Below are 10,403 nucleotides of genomic sequence, written 5' to 3'. Positions count from 1 at the left end.
TTAAATACCTTTGTATGCAAATAAGCAATTTCAGTACACTGGGATCATCTTGGAGCGGCTTCTACTCTGTCCTTTATCCAGAGAACAGGTCATTGTCTCCCTTCCTCCTTGTGTCATTAATCCACAGAATAATGACTTGCTCGGTAATCACATCCTCACATCCTACATCCCAACCCGAGACACAATTACACTCAACTCCAGTAATAGAGTCAGATCTGATAACAGACTTTCTCAGATAGACTGGCAGGCAGAGCATGTGCTTCTTCCCTGCAGACCAAAGTAAGAGTTTATATATTTTTTATTTTTATCTCCAAGAATTTCAGCTGATATTGTTGCAATTATAGGCACTAACTGAAAGTGTAACCATGTAGCGGGGATACTTCAGAGAAGCAAAGTTGCGGGTTCAATGGCTGAATTTTATTCATTTATTAGATTTATACCACATGTTTTCCTATGTTGTTGAAATATCACCTTGGTACTCTGACAAGAACTCTATAAAGCAAGAAGTTGGGAGAGAGGAGAGAAAGAGAAAGGGGTGGGGAGAAAGAGAGAGAGAGAGAGAGAGACTAGAAAGGATGGCCCTAGCTGGTTTGGCTCAGTGGATAGAGCTTTGGCCTTTGGACTGAAGGGTCCCAGGTTCGATTCCGTCCAAGGGCATATGCCTGGGTTGTGGGCTTGATCCCCAGTAGAGGGCATGCAGGAGGCAGCCAATCAATGATTCTCCCTTATCATTGATGTTTATATCTCTCTCTCCCTCTCCCTTCCTCTCTGAAAAAAAGTCAACAGAATATATTTTTTAAAAAGAAAGAAAGAGAAAGAAAGAAAGAAAGAAAGGAAGGAAGGAAGGAAGGAAGGAAGGAAGGAAGGAAGGAAGGAAGGAAGGAAGGAAGAAAGAAAGAAAGAAAGAAAGAAAGAAAGAAAGAAAGAAAGAAAGAAAGAAAGAAAGAAAGAAAGAAAGAAAGAAGAAAGGATGCTATTTGAGGCAACTTTTGACTTGAGTTTGTTGACCTGCAAGTCAGCAAGGTGGGGGTTAATTTCCAGGTTTCAGGAAATGAACAGAGGCCAAAAATAAAACAGACTAAGAACCTGGGAAGAAGGGAAAACCACCAGGAGGGCATTTCTCTGTGGTTGTTTGCCTCTGTGTAGAACTGGTTGAAGCAATTTAAGGAAAGGCCATATGTGAGGTAGGGCCTGAGAGATGGACACAGGAATCAGACAGACTGGGTCCTGGCTCCCTATTTGGTAACTGTTTAAACACTCAGTTTTCCCACTTTAAAAATGGGTACCCTCCCTTAGAGTGCATTGCTAAACATTAAATTGGGACATTGTATGTAAAGCACTTTGTCTAGTTTCTGGCACAGAGAAATTGCTAAATAAGCATCCACCATTCCCACCCTACCCATCCCCATGTTCTTTCCCTTCTCCTGAGCCATATGCAGAGTCAGGGCTGAGTTCTTGGTGTTCCAGGGAAGTTCTTTCCAATTAATCCACAAAAAGTGAATGTCTCTTTTGGACTTAGATCCATACAAACAATTAGAAGGAAACGTCTTTGCCATCTATGCCACAAAATATTATAGACTCAGGCTCCAAAATGGGGGGAGAGTAATAATAATCTGATGGTTATATGATACATTGCTAAATATTGAGGAACAAAAAAAAATACAAAATAGTGCACAGAATCATCCATAAAGCCAGCACCAACATCACATGAAAATAGAAAAACAATGAATAAAATAGTATACTGTGGCCCAGCAATTGCGTTTCAGTGGTTGAGCATCAACCTATGAACCAGAAAGTCACGAGTGGATTGCTCATCAGGGCACATGCCTGGGTTGCGGTCTGGATTCCCCAGTAGGGGACATGCAGGAGGCAGCCAATCAATGCTTCTCTCTCATCATTGATGTTTCTATTTCTCCCTCTCTGAAGTCAATATATATATATATATATATTGACTCACACTCATGGGTAGGAGAGGGGAGCTCCTCAGCCAGGCGCCTATATATATATATATATATATATATATATATATATATATATATCCCTTAATATGCAAATAAACCACACGGGGAACAACCAAACAACCAGTCACTATGACATGTACTGACCACCAGAGGGCACGCATGGAACATGGCAGGCATTGGCCATGGCAGGATGGTGGAGCAGGTGAGCGGGGTGATGGTTGCTGTCATCAGAGTGAGCCTCTGGTGGTTACTGAAAATTTTTTGCTCCCATGCTTAGTGGTCCTGCCTGGCACTTGCACCTGCTGCCAGCACTGGAGCCACTGCTGGCGCTCGGTTCTGTCAGTGGATGCGAGTGGCAGCTGCTGGCCCCGATCGCCCTCAGGGCTTCTCCACCTCCCCCTGCTCCTGAGCAGCAATTGGGGCAGCAGCTGCCACTCACACCCACTGCTGGCGCTGGCGCCGGCTCCAATTGCTCTGCGTCATCAGCAGGTACGAGCAGGGCTTGGGAGTGGCGGTGGTGGGAGCAGGGTTGCTGGTAGACAAGGGACCGGGAGCTGCAGTGGGAGGTGCCAAGTGGGGGCACAGAGGATGGGCTGAGACCTGCCCCTGTGCCCACCGCAGCCTCGTGGCCCACAGTTCCTTTCAAGGTGCATGAATTCATGCACCGGGCCCCTAGTCCTATCTAATAATAGACAAGCATGGTAATTGACCATACTTTTGCTATGCTTCCCATTGGCTAATCAGGGCAATATGCAAATTAACTTCCAACAAAGATGGTGGTTAACCACCAACAAAGATGGCGGTTAATTTGCATATGTAGGCGCAATGCTGGGCGGCGATCGGAAACCCAGGCTCAGGCTAGGCCACCTTTGCCCTGCTCCACAGCCGTGATCAGAGAAGCCCTGCGGGGCAGGGAAGAGGCAGCGCCTGTGGCCGCCTCTTCCCTGCCCTCCCCCACCAGTGATCAGTGATTGGAAAAGCTGGGCAGGGCAGGGAAGAGGCGGCCCTGACCCCTACGTAGATCGCGCGCACCTTTCAAACTGCGAGGGTAAAACCCCATGAGGCTGGGTCCTGACCACTACGTGCTGCCATGTAGATCACGAGCACCTTTCAAACTGCAAGCCCCATGAGACTGGATCCTGACCACCACGTAGATCGCGAGCACCTTTCAAACAGTGCAGGTAAAAGCCCCTGAGACCGAGTCCTGGCTGCCACATAGATTGCGAGCACCTTTCAAACTGCGTGGGTAAAACCCGTGAGACCGGGTCCTGGCCTCTACGTGCTGCCACGTAAATCTCGGGCGGCCAGCAGCCACCTCTTCCCTGCCCACCCCCCCCACACCCCAACCCCCGTGCACGGGTGATCAGAGAAGTACCTGTATTTTTTTCCAAAGTACCTGTATTTTTAATAATTTCTTGACATGGTAAAAGAATTTTACATTATGATCCAAGGGTGGTGGGGTGAGGAGACAGAGCAGCAGAACAATCCAACAAACAAAAAGGGAAACAGAAATGCATGGTGGAAGGGATTTTAAGGGTGGGTAGGGGCATTGCCCAACTATAATGCAATTGGTTTGTTACTGAGTACTATTCATGGGAAGACAGCATCCTGACTCCTTCTCTATACAGCATATTGGGAGTAAATATGATGCATCCAGGTGGAAATATGATTAGGGGTTGGAAGACAGACAGGGAAAGAAGAAGTCAGAAATAGACACTGAGAGAGTTACTGGCTGGCTGGCTGGTTGCAAATACTGACTCTCCAATAGTGATAGAATAAAAAAGTGGAGGATATCTCTGGAAAATTCAAGAGATAGGGGGCAACTCTTCTATGGTTTGACTTGCCCAGCAGATTTCCACATACACACGTGTACACGCCTATGTTTGTATGCACACACATATACACATAACTGACTGCACACACATATACACATATCCTCCACCCTCCCTGGAAGCACAGAAGAAGAAGCCGCCCACCTTTGGTCCAGGCCAGAGAGATAACATTGAAGGATCAGAAGGCCTGTAATTCCAGTTCTGAGTTAGAGACCTGATGATTGTCTGTTGTCTCCATGATCCATTCCCACTTTCAATTTCCTGAATGAACACTTTCCCAAGGAAGCCTGAGCTAGAGAGAAGCTTGATAACCTGTACAAACTACCTCTTATATCAGGAAAAACTAGAAACACTATGGAGAGAGTGCTATCATATCCCCTACAATCATTTTAAAAAGCTAAATTCAATTGAAATTAAATTATTATACTACTTATCAAGACCGTATAAAGAGCCCTCGCTGGTTTGGCTCAGTGGATAGAGCATTGGCCTGCGAACCAAAAGGTCCCAAGTTCAATTCCGGTCAAGGGCACATACCTCAGTTGCAGGCTCCTCCCCATTCGGGGCTCATGCAGGAGGCAACCCATCAATGTGTTCCTCTCGCATCGATTTTTCTCTCTGTCTTTTCCTCTCCCACTCTCTCTAAAAATCAATGGAAAAATGTCCTCAGGTGGGGGTTAAAAAAATAAAAAGACTATATATACATAGATGTAGGTATTTCAGCTGTCATCTATAAAACCAGTGTTCATTTCCTGAAAAAGAGAGAGCCGCCAGACATTTCCGGAGGTTTTAGGCCATGGAGCGACCTTTACCTCACTGTGGGTGGGTTTCTGTTCTGTTTCTGGAACACCTGGTCCAGGAGCTCCGTAGCCCCTTTCTAGCAGTTGTGCTGCGCATCCTGTCCTCCTTCCCATTCTGGCCCTTCGGGTATTTCTCCAGCCAGGACATTGGGTCCCACCATTGTGCTCTGCAATTGTAGATGACATCAGACTCCATCTGCAGGGGACATCACGTTTCCATAGCAACTAATGTATTTCAACCTGGGGGAAGTGGAGTGTTCTCAACTATAAATAGAGTGAAGATTGAGGAAAATGAGTGAGAACACTGACCGCGAGTGATGGGCTGTGCTTGTGGCAGAGAGAGGTCGGGTACTGGGCATGGGGTGACTTTTAAGGGCAGTATCTGTGGCTGGTCACATCCCAGTGGGTGAATTCCAGGTCAGCTTCTCTCTACCTCTGTCCTCATCAGTCTATGACTCTGTTCATAGGCATGGAGTCTGTGCAAGTCTTTAGCTGTGTCCAGGGAAGCAATTCCCTACAGGTATTGTTTTGCTAGATTAAGACAATAATGACAGGAGACTGCAGAATTTTTATACAGCATGCAAATTACCAAGGAGCATCCAATCGAGGATGGAAATAAATTTATTTCTCCATGATCCATTGTTTTTTAAGAAAAAGAATAATAATAAAATAATAAATAAATAAATAAATAAATAAATAAATAAATAATAAGGAAAAGAAGAGGAAGAACAAGAAAAGCACTATTGATTAGTTATGTCAGGCTGTCATGGGTGTCAGGTGATGTGACCTGAAGCAAAGTTGCTTCTACACAAGCAGTAACTCACAGCAGATCTAAGGAGGAAATAGCATCTCAGTGACCCCTGGAGTGTTTGCACAATATTTCTCCACAACTGCCTTTATGCATAGTCTACCCTGAAGGGGGAAATAATTACAATTTAGATCATCAATTATTCAGACTAATCACAGAACCGCAGGTTTGGAAGGACCTCGAAAGGCTGTCCAGATCCTCCTCGGCTCCCCAGTCTGAATTGTATTAGAAGCACACAAGACAGACTGGTTCCATCAGCTTCATCACGAAAAATTACCCATCACAATAATTACTTTCAAACAAAGATTCTAGGGCTCCTCCTGGTTGCACCCTCCCTTTTTAGAATGTTAATCCAAGTGTTTCTTGTGTCCTAAACATAATCACAGCCATGAGAATTCTTTGCCATTTTAACTCAACATGATCTTATTTTATTCTCAGACACGTGGGAAGTATTGGTTTATTGGTGGGTTTGTTTGTTTGTTTTTGGTTATTGTTTCTGGTTTTTGCCTATCATTTCACTTATTTGCAGCTATTGTTAAGTCTCCAACATTATTTTATGACAAAGGAAAATATTGACAAAATGTGGGTCAGTGACAAAATATTTCTGGTGGTGGGGGAAGCAATAAAGGAGAAAGAAGACGGTTCAATAGTTATATCCTGGCACAGGGAAAGACCGAGAAAAGGATTCATGTAAATGTCAGTTGTTGCTTTCTCTGGACCCTCAAAGTAAGAGCTTAGGATCATCTGTTAGTCTTTTGTTTTTCCATGTTTTAAAAACTGTTAACATATTTCAAAATGATAGCATTTATGTTGTAGTGTAAAAAGACTGATAAAAGGGAATAGAGCGATTTATTAAAGTCAAAGACAAAAGAAGCATCAAAAGCTGAGTTCAGCTCTAGCCAGTTTTGCTCAGTGGATAGAGCATCAGCATGAGCACTGAAGAGTCCCGTGTTTGATTCTGGTCAAGGGCACATACCTACCTCGGTTATGGGCTCAATCCCTAGCCCCAGGCGGTACAGGAGGCAAGCAATTGATGTGTCTCTCTCACATCGATGTTTCTCTCTCTCCCCATCCCTTCCACACTCTCTAAAAATCAATGGAAAAAAATATCCTCAGGTGAGGATTAACCCAAAAAAAAAAACCAAAAAACAAAAAACAAACACAGAATCTGAGTTCAGACATGAGGTGAGCTGATTCCAAATTTTAAGATTGTCCCACGCTGCCCTGTTCAACCTGGACCAAGTGCTCACAGGCTCAAGTGGGGGAGGAAAGAGGTGTGACAGCTGATCTTCTCTCATTGAATGATTGACTCTCAATTTCCAAACTCCCTTTTTGGATCAAAATTACTACCTAAATGGCCAAATAGTTTAACATGTGTAAATAACTAAAATACCAATTTTAGCCAACAGGATTGTACTTGTCAATCAATAGGACTATGATTAAGGTTTTATTTAAAGAGGAGGTGAATGGTAATTATGGATACACTAGAGGCCCAATGCACAAAATTGGTACAAAGGCCTTGGCCCCGACCCCCGCCCACTGCGGCTTTGTCCAGAAGGAAAGACGTCCGGAAGGATGTCCAGTCTAATTAGCATATTACCCTTTTATTATTATAGATAATAGGACCAATTTGTCCTTTTTCTGATTATAATTTTTTTTTAATGAATTGCCACTTACAATGTAAATACAAGTTGAAGTCAGGTCTTTGGCTCTACCAAAGGGACATTTCTAAATTCAGTCTCTCACTCATCCTTTTTTTGTCCTCCAAAAAAAATTAAAAATGAAAAAAAGATAATGAGAGAGACTGAAGGAGGGAGGAGAGGGAAGAAGAAAAGAAACAGGAAAGAAGAAAGGAAGGCACAGAGGGATGGAGGAAGAGCCTATTTTGTAGCATTTGTCTACTGTCCATTTGCCCACTGTCCATGGCCAATTTCAGGCTACCACAATGACATCACCGAGGTCAGAATTGAGAAGAAAGGCATACAATTGCTCCTTGTGAGTTGGTATGAGCCATTTCTAGCATTTCGTTGGACATGATTCCAAAGCTGACACTAAAGATTTCATGAATTTCAACCTATCTATAAAAATAGAAGACGTATATGTAGTTAAAAATCAGTTACAAATTAAAGAAGATCTATATAAATGGAAAACCATGCTGTGTTCGAGGATTGGAATATTCAACCTAGTAAAGATGCCATGTTGCTCCAAATTGACCTCTGAAAATCCCCACCAAAATCCCAGCACAGTGTTTTGTCAATAGCAACAAGCTCACTCTAAAATTGATATTGGAAGATAAAGAAACTATAACACTTAAAACAATTTTGAAAAAGAATGAAGTGGGGAGATGCGCATTACTTGACTTCAAGACTCAATAAATAGCTACAATGATCAAGGCAACTTACTGTTGGCCAATGTAACAGAGTAGAGAATTCAGAAATAGACCCACACAAATACACCAAACAGATTTTTGTCAAAGAAGAAAAGGCAATTTAATGGAGGAAGAACAGTTTTTCAAAAAACTGGGCATTTTTGCTTGGTTTCAATTCTTGGCAATTGTGAATAATGCTATGAACATGTGTGTGCAAATAACTCCTCCAGATCCTGCTTTCAATTCTTTTGCATATGCTCAGGCAGTATCACTCACTTGGTTGAACATTTCCCCATGCACCAGGAGGTTGATGGATCGATTCCCAGTCAGGGCACACGCTGGGGTTGCAGGCTCGATTCCTAGTAGAGGATATGCAGGAGGCAGCCAGTCTATGTTTCTCTTTCATCAATGTTTCTATCTCTGTCTCCTTCGCCCTTCATGCCTCTGAAATCAATAAAAACATATTTTTAAATAAGTCTTTTGTATAAACAAAATATGGTCTATACATACAGTGGATTGTTATCCTGTCTTAAAAAGAAAAAAAAATCTACATGACACATGGTACCACATGGATGAAACTTCAGGACATTATGCCAAGTGAAGTAAGACAATTACAACAAACAAATACTGTGATTCCACTCATGTAAGGACTTGGAGAAATCAAGTTCTTAGAGACAGAAAATGGAGACCAGGGGCTGGGTGGTGTGGGAAGTGAGAAGTGCTTGTTTCATGGTTATGGAGTTTCAGTTTGGGAAGATGAAAAACTTTCAGAGATTGATTCTGATTGGTGATGGTTGCACAACATCATGAATGTACTCAATGCCACTGATCTATACACTTAAAAATGATTAAGATGGTAAATTGTATGTGTTTTTTTAACCATACTTTTGAAACATGGTGCTGGAACAGAGGAAGAGAGAGAGAGAGAGAGAGAGAGAGAGAGAGAGAGAGAGAGAGAGAGAGAGAGAACAAACAACCTTGGCCTGAACCTCACACTGTATAAAAAAAATTAATTCAAATTGGATCGTAGATTTAAAAGTAACTATAAACTATAAGACTAAGAGGAAAATAGGATGAACCAAAGAAGGAAAATTAATAAAGTAGATTAAATCAGAATTAATTCTTTGCAGATTGTATCAGAATTTGTTCTTTGAAAATTCTTGTTGAGAGAATGAAAAGATAAACTACAGACTTGGAGATACTATTTGCAAGCAACATATCTGAGAGAAGACTTTGGTCTAGAACAGTGGTTGGCAAACTGCAGCTCGAGAGCCACATGCAGCTCTTTGGCCCGTTGAGTGTGGCTCTTCCACAAAATACCGACTTCTGAGCATGGGCCACGAAGTTTCAAACACACTGTACATGCGCGCCCGCACGTGGTATTTTGTGGAAGAGCCACATTCAAGGGGCCAAAAAGCCACATGTGGCTTGCGAGCTGCAGTTTGCCGACCACTGGTCTAGAATATGTAAAGAACTCTCAAATCTCAACAGGAAAAAAAGAAACCGCTCATTTAGGAAATGGGCAAAAACATGGACAGATATTCACCAGGGAAAAGGTATTGGTGGCAAAAAGACACATGAAAGGATGCTCAACACCATTGGCCATTAGGAATGTGCAAATTAAAGCACAGTGAGATATTACTATACACCTCGTAGGACACTTAAAATAAAAAGGAGCTGTGGGAGTAGAAAAAAATTTCCCGCCTGTCTAAATTTTTCTGGCTGGGTACTCATCAAATTAACAAGAGGAAATGTCCAAAATTTATTACATGTGTATATATATGGGTTCCGTAAGAATTTGAGACCCCAGGAGGCATTCTGGACAAAGGGGAGGCAGGCAGGGGTCTGGAATTTCAGATGGATAAAAGGGAAAGCAGACAATTCACAGGTAGATGAGAAAGAGCAAACATGTGATAAATTTTTGTGTGGCCACCCAGAAACAATGGGGCTCAGACGAGGGTCCAACAAACAGGCTTCGTTAGATTTTCTCCACATATGCTCACACACAGTCCACATATGCTCAGGTGAATGCGCCTGAAACAGGTCTGTATTCCTTTAGGCAGATAAAAGGAGAGGGCCAAAGGTTCTTTCTGAGTCATTTTTATAAGCAGCTTAAAATCAATATCCCAAAAGGCCTCTTTTGGGGTGGCAAAACTTTGTCCCCTCATAGTCATGATGCCAAATTCTGGGGAGGATGTAGCTTTCTTTTTTCTTTTTCTTTTTCCCCCCCTGTATTCCCCCATTCAATCTTGTCTGCCACAATCAGACAGACAGAAAGGGCAAGGATACTTTTCTCTTGCATCTGTACTGGAAAGGATGTAGCTTTCTCATTCAGTGCTGGTGGGAATGGATAGGGTATGGCAGTTTCATATAACACAAACATATACTAATACCCCCAATAACCCAGCAATGGACTTTTGGGCATTTATCCTAGAGAACTAAAAATTGGTATGTACAACAGTTGCCCATGGTTGCTCAGAGCTGTTTCCTTTATCACAGCAAAAAAACTGGACACATTTTCCTCAGTGGTGAAAGGTTATGTTATTGGTCAGGTGCTCTCTGCATCCCCACCTGTTACCAGTGGAAGTGGAGTTCTTACCATGTCACAGGGAAAGGAATTCACCAATGTTATCCAAG

At 42.7% G+C, this 10,403-nt stretch overlaps 1 pseudogene; it reads right to left on the bottom strand.

Moving 5' to 3' along the window:
- Nucleotides 1-9,993: 9,993 nt before the first annotated feature.
- LOC132224677 (small nucleolar RNA SNORA31) lies at nt 9,994-10,106 on the bottom strand (annotated as a pseudogene).
- Between the last annotated feature and the right edge of the window lie 297 nt (nt 10,107-10,403).

The sequence above is a fragment of the Myotis daubentonii genome, chromosome 1, assembly GCF_963259705.1.
Source record: "Myotis daubentonii chromosome 1, mMyoDau2.1, whole genome shotgun sequence".
Taxonomy (NCBI): Eukaryota; Metazoa; Chordata; class Mammalia; order Chiroptera; family Vespertilionidae; genus Myotis; species Myotis daubentonii.
Note: the sequence above shows the minus strand (reverse complement) of the source record. Positions and strands in the feature narration are given on the sequence as shown.